The 20429-nt window shown below is 46.4% G+C and overlaps 1 protein-coding gene across 8 annotated transcripts in view; it reads left to right on the top strand.

Annotated features, from left to right (window-relative positions):
- Positions 1-272: 272 nt before the first annotated feature.
- ZBTB44 (zinc finger and BTB domain containing 44) overlaps positions 273-20429 on the top strand; it is a 162711-nt gene continuing 142554 nt past the window's right edge. For 6 of the 8 annotated variants that reach the window (XR_006276703.1, XR_005290002.2, XR_006276707.1 and 3 more), the window contains exon 1: positions 273-381. The gene's annotated coding sequence lies outside the window, so the exon portion shown is untranslated. The remainder of the gene's footprint in view (positions 382-20429) is intronic. The other 2 variants (XM_038380955.2, XM_038380946.2) reach the window with 1 other exon arrangement.

Genomic DNA, 20429 nt, shown 5'->3' with positions numbered 1-20429 from the left:
CCCCGTGCGTGCGCCGGCCACAGGCTGGGGCCCGGGCAGGCGCCGCGCGACTCTCGCACTGCGCCTGCGCCTGGCAGGCGGGCCCCCTCCTCCGGCCGCGGCCGCGGTGCATTGTGGGACACAAACAAAGTGCCCGGCCAGACTGGAGCGCGGAGCTCGAGCGCCCGGGCCCCGCGTGCCCCCCGCCCCGCCCCGCCCCGCCCGGAGAGCCCGCGCGAGCCGCCCCGCGCCCAGCGCCGCCCCCGGCAGGGAGGAGGCAGCGGCGCCCCCCCCCCCGCCGCCGCCGCCGCCGCCGCCATGGCCCAGCGGGGGCCCCGGCGCGGCCCCAGATAGGGGCTCGGTCAGCCGCGCGGCCCGGGGCGCCGGGCCCAGCCACTGCAGGTAACGGAAATGTCGGGGCCGGGGGGAGACAGCGAGAGCCGGGCCCGGCGGCGGCCTCGTCCCCGGGCAGCCACAGGCCTCCCCCGCCACCCCGGAGCCCCCGTCCTTAGAGACCCGACACCCGGGCACTAGCCCCCCCCCGGGAGCCCCCCGCTCCCCCGGGCACTACCCCCCCCCCGAGAGCCCCCCGGGCACTAGCCCCCCCCCCCGAGAGCCCCCCGCTCCCCCGGGCACTAGCCCCCCCCCGGGAGCCCCCCGCTCCCCCGGGCACTAGCCCCCCCCCCGAGAGCCCCCCGCTCCCCCGGGCACTAGCCCCCCCCCCGAGAGCCCCCCGCTCCCCCGGGCACTAGCCCCCCCCCCGACAGCCCCCCGCTCCCCCGGGCACTAGCCCCCCCCCCGAGAGCCCCCCGCTCCCCCGGGCACTAGCCCCCCCCCCGAGAGCCCCCCGCTCCCCCGGGCACTAGCCCCCCCCCCCGAGAGCCCCCCGCTCCCCCGGGCACTAGCCCCCCCCCGAGAGCCCCCCGCTCCCCCGGGCACTAGCCCCCCCCCCGAGAGCCCCCCGCTCCCCCGGGCACTAGCCCCCCCCCCGAGAGCCCCCCGCTCCCCCGGGCACTAGCCCCCCCCCCGAGAGCCCCCGCTCCCCCGGGCACTAGCCCCCCGCTCCCCCGGCACTAGCCCCCCGCTCCCCGGGCACTAGCCCCCCCCCGTGAGCCCCCCGCTCCCCCGGGCACTAGCCCCCCCCCCCCAGACCCCCCCGCCCCCCCGGGCACTAGCCCCCCCCCGAGAGCCCCCCGCTCCCCCGGGCACTAGCCCCCCCCCGAGAGCCCCCCGCTCCCCCGGCACTAGCCCCCCCCCGAGAGCCCCCCGCTCCCCCGGCACTAGCCCCCCCCCCGAGAGCCCCCCGCTCCCCCGGCACTAGCCCCCCCCCGAGAGCCCCCCGCTCCCCCGGGCACTAGCCCCCCCCCCGAGAGCCCCCCGCTCCCCCGGGCACTAGCCCCCCCCCCGAGAGCCCCCGCTCCCCTGGGCACTAACCCCCCCCGAGGGCCCCCCTCCCCCCGCTCCCCCGGGCACTAGCCCCCCCCCCCCCCCCCCCCGAGAGCCCCCCCCCCCCCCCCCGCCCCCCCCCCCACCCCCCCCCCGGGCCCCCCTAGCCCCCCCCCGCCCCCCCGGGCACTAGCCCCCCCCCCGGGAGCCCCCCTCCCCCCGCTCCCCCGGGCACTAGCCCCCCCCCGGGAGCCCCCCTCCCCCCGCTCCCCCGGGCACTAGCCCCCCCCGAGGGCCCCCCTCCTCCCGCTCCCCCGGGCACTAGCCCCCCCCGAGGGCCCCCCTCCTCCCGCTCCCCCGGGCACTAGCCCCCCCCGAGGGCCCCCCTCCTCCCGCTCCCCCGGGCACTAGCCCCCCCCGAGGGTTCCCCCTCCTCCCGCTCCCCTGGGCACTAACCCCCCCCCAGGGCCTCCCTCCTCCCGCTCCCCTGGGCACTAACCCCCGTCTCCCCGAGAGCCCCCCGCTCCCCTGGGCACTAACCCCCGTCTCCCCGAGAGGCCCCCTCCTCCCACTCCCCTGGGCACTAACCCCCCCATGTCCCCCGAGAGCCCCTGCCTCCTCCCGCTCCCCTGGGCACTCAGCCCCCGAGAGCCCCCCCTCCTCCTCCCGCTCCCCTGGGCACTAACTCCCTGAAAGGCTCCCGTACATGCACCCCGAGAGGCCCCTCCCGCTGCTCCTTGGGGCACTAACCTCCCGAGAGGCCCCCGCATGCACCCCCAAGAGCCTTCCCTGGGCACTAACCCCCCAGAGGACCCCCTTGCTCCCCTGGACACTAACCACCTGAGAACCTCCTCAGGTTCTTACCCCCCATTCACCCCAACCCCCCCCGCTCCCATGAACACTAACCCCCTGAGAGCCCCTCCAAACTCTTGCTCCCCCTCCATTGGGCATTAACCCCCTGAAAGCCCCCTCCCCCAGGCTCTTAATCCCGCATGCACCCCTGTGAGCACCCCCCGCTGCACCAGGCAGTAACCCGCTGAGGGGTCCTCCAACTCTTATCCCCTATGCTCCCCAAAGCGACCTCCCTGGGCACTAACCCCTCCAGAGGGCCTCCCTCCTCACCTCGCAATCCCAAGAACCCCACTCCTGCTCCCCTCGGATTGGCCTAGAGGCTACTAGATGTCTCCTGTCTTTACCCTAGAGGCCATCCTATTTTCCCTGTCCCAAAACCTTGCCGCCTTCTCATCCTTCCTGGCATTTATTACCCCAATACAAACTCTCTGGAGGTGCACCCCCCCCTTTAGGACACACACCCTAGAAGAACCCCTTACTCCCCTCTCCCAAAGCTTCGCAGCTCCTACTCCCCATTTCCCCCACTTCCTCCTGACATCTACCCCTTCCCGTAGCCCTTGAGGCCTCTCCATTTTCTCTCTGTGTCCATTTCCTCCCCTGCATGCCGCCTTCCTATTTCCATCAGCCCTCCCCCTGGCATCTATCTACCCCACTCACCCTTTGGTTGGTGGTGATTTCTCTCCATCCTTCCCCAAGGGTGACTGCTACCCCCCATCCCAGGGGGTTGCTCTCCACAGCCAAAGAGCTGGTAGCTGTTCGGGGCAGCAGCTTGGCATTAGTTGTCTGTTAGGTGCCATGCAAGCTTGTGGGGCCTGCTGGGGAGCCCTGCAAAGTGATGCATTGAGCACAGGTGCTCCTGGCCTAGCAGGGTTTGCACACTCACAGGATAATCTGTCTGTTGGAGTGGGGCGGTGGGTGATGACATACTTCCTCTTTGCGTAGGGGTGTGAGTCCCACCCACACCACAGAACCAGGCACACAGATGATCTCTTAGAGTTGGCCCACCCACAGTTTTTGCACCAATTTAGCTATATCTGCTTAGAAAGCAGCATAATTAAATAAGTGATCCAGTTATATCAGTGCAGGTGTTTGTATTGGTATAATTTGTTTTGATATAAATACTTCTATAGTGATACAACTGTCCATAGTAGGGGGTTACAGTGATTTAGCTATCTTTGTTTCTATTCCAGTATAGAAAACTGTGTAGAAAGTATAGAAAAACTGTATGTAGGTAATCCCTTACTAGAGGGAATTCCACTCCCATGCTGTTCTCTCCAAGTGGGAAATGCACAGAGGATCCCCTTTACACTAGGGAGAATTGTTGGGTTTTTTGCATGTCGGTGATTTCCCTAATTTGCTTCCTGAACCTGATACACACACAGACTTGGTTTACAGGGAGAGGGAATGTCCCCTGTCTGAGATTTACAGATGCACTGGGGGAACAACCGATTAATACTTCTCTTTATTGTTGTCGCATAAGATGTAAATGAAAGAATTAGTGAAATGAACTCCATGTATCATTTGTTGCTGCAGGAGGTTGAATCACATGCTCTGGCTGGTTTTAAGGAGGGTAATTTTGTGATATTCATAGTAAAATGTGTGCTAAAATGAGGGTTCAGTCAGATGTTGGATATTTGCTAGATGGGTCAGAAAGAAATTTGTACCCTTTCTACCTTGTATAACATTGCACAAGTAGCCAAATCCATTGTTGGAATGTTTTCCATTTTCTGAAGCTTCAGGTATTGCCAGAGATAGAATATCTGATCCAGTATGACAAATCTGGTGACTATTTTAGTTAAGGAGGTTTTTCTCTTTGGTATCTTTCTACTCATGAGGAGTCTTTGCTGTTTGATGTCTGTATTACAGGAGTAATAATAGACATTACTGCCATGTCTGTTCTTTTAATAAACTGTGTAGTTGATGAAAAGGAGGGCTTTGGGACCGCGCCACCCTCCCCCCGGATATTTTTGACATTGTGCAGTCCAGTAGCACCTTCTTTGCTGTATGTTCCTGGTAAATCAGATCCGTTCTGTACCAGTCCACTTGAGTGTTTCAGTATATGTTCATTCAGTACTATACAACCTAGGTGTTGAGAAGTCTGCTAGGAAATAAAAAAAATCAAACTTCTTAACTCTATACAACTATAAAATGAAAAAATAGAAAACAGTAGAAATTATAGGAAAATAGTAGTGTAAAGGTATTTTATGTAAACCAAAGAATTTCGTTTTGGGGTGCAAAAAAGGAAGCTGAGAGAATTTGAGTTGTAGGCCATAAAGAAAAATGGTGTGTTTTTAAGAATGGATTCAATGAGAGAACTACTGGAATCTAAAGGATGCTTGCAAGTCTCTGAAGATGAAGAATAAACTTTTTAAGTAATGGTGATGGATTCCATTTGTGAGCCTTAATTATAATCCATGAATTTGAGTGACCAAAAATAAGCATCATTTTGTGAATGTCTGTCTCTGCCAGATCTTCTCTCTTTAGCCTGTCTATATAGATCTTTCCTTTATTTCTTTTAAAGCATTGTAGCTTGTAGGCTGTTTTTGAAACCTATCAGGTGTATAGCAAGGTGTATTTTTCTGAAAAATGGTTTCTAGTATTCATTAGTGGCAATACATTCAGATTATTTTTGTTCGCTTTCCTATTATACTAAAGAGTGCATAATGTATTTGTTCTAAATATTTGTGTCACCCCTCATCCAAGTATCTGGACTTGTAGTAAAGCAAAAACATTTCCCTTGCATAAGTAGTGAAGTGCTTTACAACACCCCCACACATCACAACTTTAAAAGGTCAGGTATGGAAGAAATTGCCAGTAAACTGATGGGAATCCAAGCTAGTAGTTATCAAAAAGCTGCTTAATACTTTCTGAACATGACCATGAAGTGAATTTGTTGATATACTTCTGTCTTATCATTGCAAGATAGTTATCCCAAATTATTCAGCCTGTGCAGAAAGCCAGCCTTTAGAAACTCTGAATACTTTCATGCTTAGAGCACACACATTTTTAAATGAAATTATGTAGTTGAACAGTGCTTTTATGATCTACATTACTTTAAATATTATGACATAAGTTGTGGAATTTGCCTTTTAAAGGGACATCACCTTAAAAAACACGTACATCTCTGAAAATGTTATGTTGAAAGGATCATGTAAAATTGCGAGGAAGAAAGTGTGTGGTTGGTATGCCTTACTTCTAATGTCACTACATATTAGCATTTCAACAATTATATTTAGAAATAATGAAATAACAGTTAAAAGGGAATTGGTTTGTTTTAATATACTTGGGAATAAATATGAAAATGCAACCTCTGTGCACTTAGGGAGAGATTTTTAAAGGTATTTAGGGTTTTCTGTGTTCAGTATCACAAAACCTGATTGATGGAATTTAGACGCCTAAGTGCCTGAAACCTTTTGAAGCAGGCTTCTAAACCAGTTACGGGTTGTGATGCTGAGCATAGCAGTGCCTAAATACCTTTAAAAATCTGGGCCTTGCTTCTGACTAAACTCCCTCGGAGTCCACTGTCTTTAACTTGCTTAGTAGTTAAAATTGATGCTCACAGTGAACTCTCAGAAGGAAAACAAATGCTTAATGCTGCCATATCAAATGGGCATAAAAGTGGACCACTGAAATATGATGGGTGGGATACATAAAAATGTATTAAAATAAAAATGGCTTTAACTAATACCTCTATAGAAGAGAGAAAAAAGAATTCTCAAGCTTTAACAGCATTCCTTCTTCTAGCATCCATCTAATCAAGTTACTGAGGAAGCCTCTTAAACTACATAGTGTGTTTACAGACAGGCTGTTTGTAGCGTGTATTAGAAAGAAAAGTCTGCTTAAGCTAAATCATGAGTTTTATTTAAATTTGAAGTTGGAAGAAATCAAATTCTGTAGATGAACTGTGAATAATGGAATAGGAATTTTAACTGAAGACTGTTTCATTTTATTTGAGAAGAATGACTAAAGGCAGGTTCTCTAAAGCACAAACATCTTACTAAATGGATGTTTTTTCTCAGCATATCTGTATTGACAATGTAATTACTGAGTACAATGTCTTGCATGCAAAAGTGTGACTCCTGTTCATTTGTATTAAGAGCAGTTTTAGTGGAAAGTTTGTGGATATTGAGGAAGACTTTCAGGCTGCTAAACTTGGCTGAAGATGGCACTTATGAAGTAGATGGCAGATTATCTAGCACAGGGGTTCTCAAACTGTGGTTCGGGACTCCAAAGTGGGTGCGATCCCATTTTAATGGGGTCGCTGAGGCTGGTGTTAGACTTGCTGGGTCCCGGGCCCAAGCCCCACTGCCCGGGGCTGAAGCCGAAGCCCAAGCCCCACTGCCCAAGGCTAAGGTTACATGCCTCCTGTCCAGGGCAGAAGCCGTTGGGCTGCAGCTTTGTCCCCTCCCACCTCCACCCCCACCCAGGACGGCAGGGCTTGGGCAGGCTCGGGCTTTGGTCCTCCCCTCCTGGGATCGTGTAGTAATTTTTGTTGTCAGAAGGGGGTCACGGTGCAATGAAGTTCGAGAATTGCTGATCTAGCATATTTATATACCTGGATTTTATATATAAAAATAGCTTTACAGGAAGATGGCTTAAAATGACTGGGATTTTTGCCAGGAGCAAGTCTTTTGGGAAACATGTTTGATAGCATTTAGAAGTAATGTACCTCAGGGTACTGGAGCGCTCAGGAATGGTAATGGACTCTGTACAGGCTCTTCCCCCGCCCCCCTCAGTTGCTGGTTTGAGTCCAGCCCATGTTAGTAATGACAGAAAGTTGTTAACATCTGATGACTTTTAAGTGTGGTGGTTATTAAGGCTACGTTGTAGTCATAGGTATTTTTAGTGAAAGTCATGGACAGGTCACAGGCAGTAAACAGAAATTCATGGCCCATGACTGTCCATGACTTTTACTATATACACCTGATTAAAACCCCGGGAGTGGCACGGGGCGCACTATGGGTGCTGGGGGCATGGCCCGGGGGGGCGCATTGGGGGAGAGGGGGGTTGGCAGGGTTGGTGCAATCTCCGTACCCAGCTCCTGGAAAGCAGCGACCTCCAGCTCCTAGCTCCACTTGCTGTCTTCGCTCCAAGCCCAGGTTCTGCAGCTCCCATTGGCAGGGAACCATGGCCAATAGGAGCTGCGGGGGTGGTGCCTGTGGAAGGAGGCAGCACATGGAGCTAGGAACTGAGGGAGGGGAGTTCCTGTGGCCTTTCTGGGGAGCCCCCCCAGGTAAGCACCATACCCCAACTCTGAGGCCCCCCACCCACCCAAACTCCTGCTGCTGGGGTGGTGGGGGGGGCTGAGACTTCCCCAGCAGTGGCAGGTGCGACTGGTGCAGGGGCTGCCCAAGCTGCTGAGGGGGCTCCTGGGCCATCCGCATGGGCTGTTGCAGATGTCACAGTGGTCACGGAAAGTTGCAGAATCCGTGACCTCCATGACAAACACGGAGCCTTAGTTATTATATTTACATAGTTTTAGCATAGCACTTTACAAAGATTTAGAAGAAAACAAGGGTCCCTGCAGTGATAGTCCAACTTCTAATGTACAGGGTACCCATGTCACAATAAAAACACACTAATTGGCAAGTTTAGTGGCAGTGTTAGGCCAATGACTGAATGGCCATGAAGAGACTGTGCTTGTACCCATAGAGAGAGTCCTTGCAGACTCAATCATACAAGGGGAAAAATGTGGGACACTTGTATTGCTTTTGCTCATCCTTTGCCTGTTCTGTGGATAAACAGAGCACTCTTCAGTTTCTAGGGCTAAGGACAGAGTTCCTCCTAGGCCAGAGGTGGGCAAACTATGGCCCGCGGACCACGTCTGGCCCCGTCCTGCCTGGCCCCTGAGCTCCCAGTCGGGGAAGCTAGCCCCCAGGCCCTCCCCTGCTGTTCCCCACCTCCCCCGCAGTCTCAGCGTGCCACGCTGCCAGCGCTCTGGCCTGCTGGGCAGCATGGTGGCCTGGCTGCCTCTGGCAGTGCGGCGGGACTGCAAGCTCCTGCTACTCTGAGCAGCATGGTAAGGGAGCAGGGGGTGGTTTGATAAGGGGCAGGTGGTCCTGGGAGGCAGTCAGAAGACAGGTGGGATCCCAGGGGGGCTGGCAGGGGTGTGGATAGGGGTCGGGGCAGTCAGGGAGCGGGGGGGTTGGTTAGGGGTTGGGTCCTGGGAGGGGGTGGTCAGGGGATAAGGAGCATGGGGGGGTTGGATGGGTCAGGGGTTCTGGGGGGGGCAGGAAGTGGGAGGGGGCAGATAGGGCATGGGGGCCAGGGTGTTTGGGGAGGCACAGCCTTCTCTACCTGACTCTCCATACAATTTCCCAACCCCAATGTGGCCCTTGGGCCAAAAAGTTTGCCCACCCCAGTGCTAGGCATTTGATTTTGCTCAGGTAACTGGTTCATTAAGTAAAACAAAAAGAACTCTTAGAGCTTGTCTACACTGGCACTTTACCGTGCTGCAACTTTCTCGCTCAGGGGTGTGGAAAAACACCCCCTGAGCGTAGCAAGTTTCAGCGCTGTAAAGCACCAATGTAAACAATGCACCAGCGCTGGGAGCCATGCCTCTTGTGGAGGTGGTTTTTTTAGAATGCTGGGAGAGAGCGTTGCCAGTGTAGACAAGCCCTTAATGTTAAGTGTGCTGAGACAGAGCCGTATTCCTTCCTTGCTTAAATTTGTTCAGGACTCTTTAAATCCACTTTCTTTTGAAAAAATGACTGTATACTTGTTTATACAGTATAGGTCTGGTACCTTGAGGAGTTGATGACAGTCCATGCTGCCTGTTCTATCTTTTGGACTGTTGATTCCTGTTTGTTGTCTTAAGCTTTTGCATGCGTGTCTTGAACTCTCCCTCAGCCCCAGCACAAATATATTACATGTAGTTTCTTGTTACTGCAGTTTTCTCTTTAGCTTTGGCATTAATATGACTTGGATTATTGGGGGGGTGGGTGAAGTGGAGGGCTACGTTTTGCTTCATAGCTCATTAAGAAACCCAATCATGGAGGTTCACACTGTATTTCATCAAAAAGAGTGTAACACTTTCCCAACAACTTGTTATGGAAATTAGAGAAGGAAAAATATCAGATTTCTTTTTATAACAATTGTTTACTTGTAAACTTTATACATAGAACACACAAAACCAGCGAACTGTCAGAACTGTCCTACCTGTCACAATCATTGCTGTCATGTATGAAGTTACAATTATATATTAGTGTAGAATCTATCCCGTATTTTTATCAGAGTTTTGGGTGACAGGAGTAAAGTCTCAGAGACAGGAATGGGGGAGAATTCTTAAGGCAGTGAAGTTCTGCTGTCCCAGGAACTTTAGGGAACCCGCCCAAGTAACCAGGCTCTCAGTTTTCTCAGAGGAAGTGAAGAAGGAATTGATTTTCATTTGTAACCTCGGCTTTTCTCTCCTAAAACTAAAGTTTGAATCTTATATTACCTTGTTTGAAACCCCAGGGGATATGACTTTTCAAAGAGGGGGTTCAGGTTGGTTTGGTTTGAATAATTGAGATTCTGCTGAATTTCGTAGCTTCATATTATTTGTTTTCTTAAATGGGACAGAAGTTTTGTTCTGTAAATAGACATCTTTTTAAACTTAAAGATCAAGTTTTTTTTATTTCTTCCCAGAGTTTAAACACTAGTGTTTGCATAAATAGTGAGCTGCACTATAATTGTGTTTTGGCATGCAAATAAGCACGTTAAGCATCCCACTTTGCTTTAGATTTCCTTTACACAGCACGTCCACAAATAGCTTTTTAAATTGGGGTGGAGTTTACCCAGACTAGGTTCGTAAGAGTGAATATTATTGTCATAAGTTTGAATTTGTATAATAGTTATACTTGCAGAGCTTCTAAAATTGACATTGATTGAAAAGCTGTATGCAACTGTAGAAAATCACTTCCTTCAGTTACCTTTTTCAAGCTTTTTTTATTGCTTCACTCAGAGGTCACTGCCATATGCCAGATGTCAGAGGTTTATATCATTACTCACAGTGGTTTGTAGTACCTTACAAGTTAAAAATTGTATTTTGGTTTCCTTTTATTTTTCTCTCCCTTCTCTTTGCATATTGTTATTCCAGGACTCATTTTCAGTATCATCTTCAGGTACTGCTTCTGATGGTGGGCTGGGAACAGTTAAGTATTTGTTATAAAGGTGTAGTATATGGAGGGGGTGGGAGGTCACAAAGGTCAAACTGATCCTAACAACTCTAGTGTTCGCAAAAAGAAAAGGAGTGCTTGTGGCACCTTAGAGACTAACAAATTTATTTGAGCATAAGCTTGTAATCGTGTTTATGCCAGTGATCGAGGTATGACTATTACTGTTCTTTGTGTTCAGATAATTGACATGCATATATAGGATATAAGTTCTACATCTAGAAGACAATCTGCAGGTTCATTTTACATGTTGGTCTTACATGTGGTGCCTTTTAAAGGCACAGTAATCAACTTAATTTGGTCCAAACGTAAATGTTATAAACATCAAGCTTTTTATCAAACCTAAGCCCAAATGTGAAATGGGCTTCACAGATTCATAAATAACAAAGACTAAATTGTGTATTGTTTTTATTTGATAGTAACACAAGTAAATTTGTTTATATGTTTAAGCTGGTAGTGTCTCTTTAAGCACTTTCAGACCAAGTGAAACAATTCTGTTTTTAATTCACGTTCTGGTAGGTCAGCAACTACGCTTTGCAGATTACTGTTGTCATTATGCAGAAATTGCAGAGCCATGAAGCTTTGCTAGTTTTCATGGAGTGTCAAATGGTTCCCCCACATAACAATTTTTCAAATGCTAATTGCAGATTATTTTACCACATGAAAATAAAATTCATTCTAAAACAAGACCTGTAATCAGTTACAGTTCAGATATTGTTAATGGGCATCATCATAATAATTGTACTACTTAAAAAATTACTGGCCTGCTATTCTAAACAGCATAAGTGAGATTACTGTGATGGAGTCTCCCATTGAGTTAGAATAAGTGACTGTAACTCACCCATCAGAGTCCTGAGATGGGACCAAAAACCAACTTTGGACCTGCAGCCCCATCCACAAGTGCCAGAGGTGAAGGCAATTGTAGATGAATGTGTGTCGCTTTTATCTTTATGCCCTTTCTCCTAGGTTGCAGCAATCCACGAGCTCTCAGTCTTTCAGTCCAAGATGGTAGAGGTGCTGCCATTGACTCTTGTCATGGGCTAAGAGCTCCCAGGTGTTGAGGCCAACTTTATAAGACTGCAGATTGACCTTGAGTGTCAATGTTAAAGTCAACAGGTTTGATCTTGGGTGCTTAAATTTAGGTAACTAAATCCAGTTATGTAAACATACTTGAAAATATTCCTTTACATGAATATTAAACTGGCCAACGTGAGTATTCTGTGTGTTGTAGGGCATATATATTGTGCATGTTGAAAATAAATAGGTCTTAATCTGCATATTTCTCAAATGAGAATTGAGAATAATACTATACACACTGGGTGTTTTTTTTTTTTTTTTGTAAGAATGTTAAATTTTTAATTTTCCAACTAACTCTGCAACCTTGATGTTTTTTAAATAATGTAGCTTTTTTGCAATGAATTATTCTCTAACTGGGTACTAATGAGCTAAACTCTGAAGAATGTTTGCAGCGGAGTGGGTGGTTGTGGTTTGGATGTAATATTTTATATATCAGGAAATGTATGTTTGTTTTTTAAAATATGAATGCGTACACATTGCTGCAAAGAAACACTGCAAAGATTTTCTTGAGCTAATTGATAGTTTAAACATCTTATTTTCAGATTTGAATAAATGAACTTGACTACAGTGGAAAAATTTCTTTTCTGGCTTCTGGAATTTTCCAGACTACTTGTAGTTCTGTGGTTTTACTGGGCACATGGATTCTTTCTTAATTTTACCGAAATTCTTGCAGTTACATGTGACGTAATATTTACTTTATATCTAATTACTGGTCTTTGAAAGAGCCAGAAATTTTACTGTTTTTGAAATAATGAGGATTGTAGTCTTCCTTATTTTGGAGGATGGAATTAAAGTACCACTAGTGCCACCAAGATTTCTGACAGGGGTCTAATACAAAATGAGACGGTCTTTTTGAATATTCCTGACTCTTCTCCCCTTCATCCTAGTAGTTTTTCCTTGCGAATGGAGATAACGGTTAGTCTTCCTCAGAACAAAATTTGAACCATGCAGATTTGGCAGCAGCGTTTGGCTGTAATTGCAACAGTTTGAAATTGAAGCACTTTAAACTGATATTAATGAAAGGAGCAGTGACAAGGTTTGCATGCCTAAAATGTGATCATCTTTGATACTTAGACCTTTCTGTAGACTAGAAGCTGTAGTTGTATTTAACATCATGTGTTCCCTCTAGTATGATTCTAGCGCAACCTGCGTCCAACCGAAGTCACTCAATTGTGTCTAGGTTCCAGTAGGTTCCACGAACAGTGTAGTTCCTGCTAGGGCTGACCATGACCAAGGCAATTCATGTCAGCTTTATTGTGTTACTGTCCATGTGGATGGAGGCTGATGTCATGTTAAAACACTCAAGTCAAATTGGTCTTCCATAACCCTTTGCACTGCAGGCACGACCTCTTTGGCTAGGTAGCTAATCTTCATTGCTCAGGGGTCAGCAAGGCCAAAAACCAGCTACTTGTTTAAATTTCCCTGAACGGCCACATGTATTCCAGCTAAAGACTGATTCCACAGCAACCAACTTCTTTTTGCAACTGATCAGCAAACTGCTTCATGCTTCATCTGTAAATTAGTTATGTCTGCTATAAAACTATAATGTTGGCAACTAGCTACCCACAGTTCTTCTAGAGTGTCAGCTGTGGGCATCTTAATTTTGGCTGTCTTCTGGGCCAAGGCACCAGCAGTGCAGAATTCCTTTAACAGAAATCACAAGGCTTACAATAAGATTTCAAGTCATCATGCCAAACTGGAAATTTCCCAGACCAGAATGAAAGCTATATCATGGGGATGAAGGTGGCCTATAAGAAGACAAAGAACAGTAAACCCAGGAGTGTTACCAATGTTTTGTCCATTTCCTCATGAAATGAATTGAATTATGAGATTCTGCCCCAGTACAAGGCTGGTATACTTAATGAACCGCCTGGTAAGTTCCTTTTATTTATTATACTCCTTTACTTGGCTTCGGGTGAGACATTGTGAGGTTTTGTGGAGGCAGCTGTTGTTGGCAGATACAGCTTCATTTGGGCACAACATTTTCCATCCATCTCTGTGGCCTCCTCAGGTTCCATCCCAGTTGCAATCTAATCTCCTGGCCACCTCCTTCCCTCTGACCCGCACCCAGTCTCTCTATCCCTTGATATCTCTGGCAAGGTTCCTGGGGCACAGTTGCTGAACAAGGAAAGAATGTCCACTCCACCATTGGTTATGACTGCCTGTTGGCATGGCACATACTGGCAGGCAAAATGGTGGGTAATCAGGGAAAAATTTCAAAAGCGAACTGCACACACAGTGCACTGAAGCTTAACTAGGAGGGTTTTATTGCTTTAAAACAATGGCGCTCAGCCTTTTCCAGTGGTACCCCCTTTTACCACAGGAACAGTTTTGTGATACATCCTCTCTCATCTAGCCATAAAGAAAGGGTGGGTGGTTGTGATATCCCCACCCTAATTTGCGAACCCATACTTTAACACAAGCAGAGGCATTCCCAGAATATAGGAGTTGCAGGTGGCATTTTTAACCCCAATTTGACATCCCACTTACACAGGTAAGCAAACGAGTGGAGATTACTTCGTGTATGCATTTGAACGTTCCATAGTAGCACTAGGACAATACAAGTTATTTTCAAACTAGAGTTCACTGAATTTATCTGATTGGTTTGGATCATATCTATAAGAAAATATAGCAGCATGAAGTGCATTCAGAGCAATGAGAAAGAATGCACTTGTGCAGGTACTGCATGCATGCAGTATAGGCAAAATTATTTTAGTAAGACAGATACTACAGACACTCTACCTTAATCTGTTTTTGGACTTAATCATTATCCACCCTTGTGGCACAAGATCAGAAAATTTCCCTTTTATGCAATATTCCACATTGTTCTTGAGGCCTACGGAGATGACCTGCTTTTCCTCCACCCCCACTCCATTTTACAGCTGACACTGCCTTTCCGAGCATCTAGCAAATGTCTTCATGTGCCAGAACGACTCTTTGGTATAGCTCATTAGCTTTTCTCTTGTTGCCTGAAACACCTGGGGCCTTTCATATTCTGGAATCTGCAACATGTCATACATGTTGAAATGTGTAGAAATGATCAATATTTGATTTTCTGCACAGGTGACATTCTCGAACAGCTCCCCCCTTTTAAAAAAGATAAATATTAAATTCTTTAAGGATCTAATTCCCATGCCTTGATAGTCTTTGGGAAACTTAAAGGGAAGGCAGTAGCTTACGGTGGTGCTGCCTATGTCTCTTGGTGAAATTATGTATTGGAATGTAAAAGTGGAGATAAGTGTCTGTTTTTCCCTTTCCAGAAAGGATTTGGTGGTATGTTGCTGTGGACACTGATATAGACTTTTGGCTTTTCCTACAGGCCCTCTTAATGCTGCTCATCCCAGGCTTGAATCAAGAAGACCCATGTCCTAACTGGACATGCTTCACAGTCGTCATGCCAGGAGAACAATTCAAAAGAGGGCAGACTGCTTGAATTTCAGGCATTGTAATACCTCTGCTTTTTCCAAGCTCCAGCTGAGAAGGATACTTCAGGTTGCAGAGAGAGGATGACAAGCAGTTTGACTGCTGGACCGTGGCTGAATATGTTCGTCCTCACAGATTTGAAGAGAAGACGGTGAATTCCAAAGACACAAATTTCAGGAATGTTGAGGTGCTTACACACACACCCTCAAGTCATCCTGCTCCCTTTGCCTCATGTGCACTGCTTGTACCTGCTCCCTCACCTCCAAGTAACTGATGCACTCCAGAATAGGGTACTGTGGCACTTTAAACAGCAGACGCGTGTCTCAACCATAGCCTCTGCATGCCAATGCAGAGAAGAGGGAATGAGAAACAGCACGCTGAAGTGATGCACTTCCACTACCTCCAAGGTGTTGCAGAGACGATTAGCCCCAAGCTTTCTTTTTGGGAGAATGCATTTAAGGTTACATATGCGCAAACCAGATTAGTTAGTTGGGGGTATAGTACAATAGTCCATTAAAAATTCGCATTTGGGAGCTAATGTTAGTCTTATTGCAAGAATTGCTTTCTTGGCCTTGTTTTGTAATGCCGAATGCACCGTGTACTGTCTTTTCAGTTTCAGATTTAGTCTGTTGGCACAAGCTGGCATCTGGTCTACTCTGTCTATTTCCAATAAAGCTGTGTTTAAAACTACTCATTTGTTACTTGCACTTCAAATAATTCTGTCTCAAGTAATATTTTCACCACCCAAGGGGACAGCCGGAGTCTCACTGCCAGAGTTCAGGCTCTCCTTCTTCTCCTCATCCCCCAAACCCCTCACTGGGAGACAGACTGGGCTCGGGCTCTCCTCTTCCCCCCCCCCACACAAATCCTTCAGCAGCAGGTGATCCAAGCTCTCCTTCCCATCCTTCTCCTCCCCAGTCCCTCACCTGGAGGTTGTGGGGCTTCATCTGTCAGCCCTGGGGTGGCAGCAGCCATGCTGAAGTAAGGGTGGCAATAAGTCTGCTGTGAAAAGTGGTGGTGGTGGTGGTATTTATTGTTACAATAACAATTATAATATTATTTATTAACATACCACTTTTTACATTGCCTCCCTTCTGTGCTGCTGCTGGCGTGGCACTGCCTTCAGAGCTGGGTGCCCAGCCAGCAGCTGCTGCACTCCGCTCTAACTTCAGAGTTGGTTGGCGATGTATGTACTTGGCGGGGGGGGCATAAATGACTACAGACACAAAGAAGGGGAGCCCGATCAAATAAGTTTGAGACCCACTGATCTAGTGTAACCACTTTGTGTTTGTGGGCCTGACCCATAACTGCTGCTTGAGTGTTCCCTTCATCCGTGAGGAAACGATGCAGTTAGTTGTGGAACTCTTCTGAGACTCTCTTCTTGCAGGGCATTTCTCACACTAGGCCCACATTAGCTATGCTAGGAAATTATATAATAGGCTTTGGGATGTTGGAGGAATTATGAGAGCCCCCTATCCCTGAGGAATCTTGGGATTTTTCCAGGACAGATTGTAGGAGTTGAGAAACTAACCCTTCTGTGTGCAGTTTCCCTGAGCAGTTGCAAAAGTCTCTAAGGCCTGTGTAGTCATCCATGAGGCACCGCAGTTTGCTGTGGTGTTGGGAACTCTGAGATGCATCTCCAGAAAGCATTGCTGCTAAAAGAGTTAAGCGTAGTGCTAGTGTGGATACAGAGTGTAACAGCAGATCTGTGTGTAGAGACACTGACATGTTCAATAGTCAAACTAAGTATTGAGTTTCTTACAGTTCAGATAACAATGGTGTAGGTATTGCTTCAAGTACAATTTAAAGGTACTGCTTTGCGAGTTACATTGTGCCTACCCCCATCCCCCCAAAAAAAAATTTCATATTTTTTGGTGCTGAGCCCTGTTGAGTCTTGTAAACTAAGTGCTATATATGGTCTCTCTATGTAAAACTTTCAGCAAGGTGATTTGTGAAAGATCAGTATTTAAGCCAAGAGATGGTAGTTTATTGCAGAAATAAATTTTCAATGGCTTTCACAAGTAAGGACTACTTTAACGACATCTCTCAAGGTAGATCAATTTTTAGACCTAATATCCTTGATTATATCAGTTCTGAGCTCTGTCATAAAAGAAATATAGCATCTGTGGAGCAACTGGTGTAGCCTGGTCAGACTGATTATGAAAGCTGTGATAATGAACACTATCCACAAACTTGTAGTTTGATGTCTTTAACTTGAGTTCAGCCATTGTTTGTTGCATGTTGTCTGTTTGATGTAAGTTCTTCAATATGCATGCAAATACTACAGCTCAGCACGTAATGTAACTGGCATTTGTGGCAGTAACTTAACTGTAATTATGCTGGACACTTGTGATTTTAAGTTTGCGGTACTGACAGAGATGGGGCTGTTAAAACATTGAATAGAAGAAGTGGGGCCGCTAAACACTGAGGATGGAGTGGAGGTTAAAGATAATCTAGGCATAGCTCAATATCTAAACAAATACTTTGCCTCAGTCTTTAATAAGGCTAAAGAAGATCTTAGGGATAATGGTAGCATGACAAATGGGAATGAGGATATGGAGGTAGATATTATATCTGAGGTAGAAGCAAAACTCAAACAGCTTAATGGGACTAAATTGGGGGGCCCAGATAATCTTCATCCAAGAACATTAAAGGAATTGGCACCTGAAATTGCAAGGCCATTAGCAAGAATTTTTCATGAATCTGTAAACTCAGGAGTTGTACCGAATGATTGGAGAATTGCTAATATAGTTCCTATTTTTAAGAAAGGAAAAAAAGTGATCCAGGTAACTACATGCCAGTTAGTTTGACATCTGTAGTATGCAAGGTCCTGGAAAAAATTTTGAAGGAGAAATTAGTTAAGGACATTGAAGTCAATAGTAAATGGGACAAAATACAACATGGTTTTGCAAAAGGTAGATCATGCCAAACCAACCTGATCTCCTTTTTTGAAAAAGTAACCGATTTTTTAGATAAAGGAAACGCAGTGGATCTAATTTACCTAGATTTCAATAAGGCGTTTGATACCGTGCCACATGGGGAATTATTAGTTAAATTGGAGAAGATGGGGATCAATATGAATATCAAAAGGTGGATAAGGAATTGGTTAAAGGGGAGACTGCAACGGATCCTACTGAAAGGCGAACTGTCAGGCTGGAGGGAGGTTACCAGTGGAGTTCCTCAGGGATCGGTTTTGGGATCAATCTTATTTAATCTTTTTATTACTGACCTTGGCACAAAAAGTGGGAGTGTGCTAATAAAGTTTGCAGATGATACAAAGCTGGAAGGTATTGCCAGTTTGGAGAAGGATTGGGATATTATACAGGAAGATCTGAATGACCTTGTAAACTGGAGTAATAGTAATAGGATGACATTTAATAGTGAGAAGTGTAAGGTTCTGCATTTAGGGATTAATAACAGGAATTTTAGTTATAAGTTGGGGACGCATCAATTAGAAGTAACGGAAGAGGAGAAGGACCTTGGAGTATTGGTTGATCATAGGATGACTATAAGCTGCCAATGTGGTATAGCTGTGAAAAAAGCTAATGCGGTTTTGGGATGCATCAGGAGAGGCATTTCCAGTAGGGATAAGGAGGTTTTAGTATCATTATACAAGGCACTGGTGAGACCTCACCTAGAATACTGTGTGCAGTTCTGGTCTCCCGTGTTTAAAAAGGATGAATTCAAACTGGAGCAGGTACAGAGAAGGGCTACTAGGATGATCCGAGGAATGGAAAACTTGTCTTATGAAAGGAGACTTAAGGAGCTTGGCTTGTTTAGCCTAACTAAAAGAAGGTTGAGGGGAGATATGATTGCTCTCTATAAATATATCAGAGGGATAAATACAGGAGAGGGAGAGGAATTATTTAAGCTCAGCACCAATGTGGACATAAGAACAAATGGGTATAAACTGGCCACCAGGAAGTTTAGACTTGAAATTAGACGAAGGTTTCTAACCATCAGAGGAGTGAAGTTTTGGAATAGCCTTCCAAAGGAAGCAGTGGGGGCAAAAGATCTATCTGGCTTTAAGATTCTACTCAATAAGTTTATGGAGGAGATGGTATGATGGGATAATGTGATTTTGGTAATTAATTGATCTAATTGATATTCAGGGTAAATAGGACTAATCCCCTGAGATGGGATATTAGATGGATGGGATCTGAGTTACCCAGGAAAGAATTTTCTGTAGTATCTGACTGGTGAATCTTGCCCATATGCTCAGAGTTTAGCTGATCGCCATATTTGGGGTCAGGAAGGAATTTTCCTCCAGGGCAGATTGGAAGAGGCCCTAGAGGTTTTTCACCTTCCTCTGTAGCATGGGGCACGGGTCACTTGAGGGAGGCTTCTCTGCTCCTTGAAGTCTTTAAACCACAATTTGAGGACTTCAGTAGCTCAGACATAGGTGAGGTTTTTCGTAGGAGTGGGTGGGTGAGATTCTGTGGCCTGCGTTGCGCAGGAGGTCGGACTAGATGATCAGAATGGTCCCTTCTGACCTTAGTATCTATGAATCTATGAATTTCTATCTTGATGGCTCAGTGCCCTGATGTATTCACTCATTACCTCTAAAGGTGACAGGTTTGCATTCCATAGATTCCATTACAGCAGAGTGAATATTTCGTATTGAAGTAATTGTATGCAAGGAGATCTTGCAGTGTTGGCCTGCCATCCCCTATTTTTATTTTTTTTTAATACCATAGGTTTGTCCACACTGAAGCTCAAACAGGGCTACTGAGCTGGCTTAGAACAGTGTTTTAAAGCAAATTCAGCAAATAGTGTTCTTGGTCCAGTGTAAATGGGAGGCCTCTGTCAGCTAAAGCTAACACCTTGAATATTTTTTGTTTCAGAGTAGCAGCCATGTTAGTCTGTATTTGCAAAAAGAAAAGGAGTACTTGTGGCACCTTAAAGACTAACAAATTTATTTGAGCATAAGCTTACGAAATGCATCCGATGGAGTGAGCTGTAGCTCACGAAAGCTTATGCTCAAATTTTAGTCTCTAAGGTGCCACAAGTACTCCTTTTCTTTTTGCGAATATTTTTTGTGTATTTTTGAAGTTATAGGGCTAAATCCACTTCTGCTGTAAGGAGGCACAACTGGTGAAGTTGGGCAATGGTGTCACCTTTAAAAAGAAAACCAATTTCACACGATAAATCTCATGTCACAAAAATGATATTCTTAAGGTATAAAGAAAAATTTAAAAAGCAGGAGGAAAGTGAGAAACAAAAGTATTGGTAATGAGACAGGACCGGCAGGATAAGATAGAGATTGCTGAAGTTGGACCTATTTGTTTGTTCATAGTATACATTGTACAGTTTATATTTTCAAATATGTTTGTAGTTTCCAGGCACGCAAGTTTTACATAAAACTCAGATGTTGAAAAATAAGTGCTTTAGAGGACATGAACTGGTAAATGTGATTTGTTGATTCAGAGGTTTTAACTTTTGTTTTCTCCTTTGGAAGTAACTACTTGATTTCTTCAGTCGTCTTGAAACAGTAAAAATGAGACAGGCCACCTTAAATGATTTAGTTTCAAGGTCTACAGTACTTCTAACTCTATTTAA

Source organism: Dermochelys coriacea, chromosome 22, assembly GCF_009764565.3.
Source record: "Dermochelys coriacea isolate rDerCor1 chromosome 22, rDerCor1.pri.v4, whole genome shotgun sequence".
NCBI lineage: Eukaryota > Metazoa > Chordata > Testudines > Dermochelyidae > Dermochelys > Dermochelys coriacea.
This window is presented reverse-complemented; position numbering and strand designations above follow the sequence as displayed.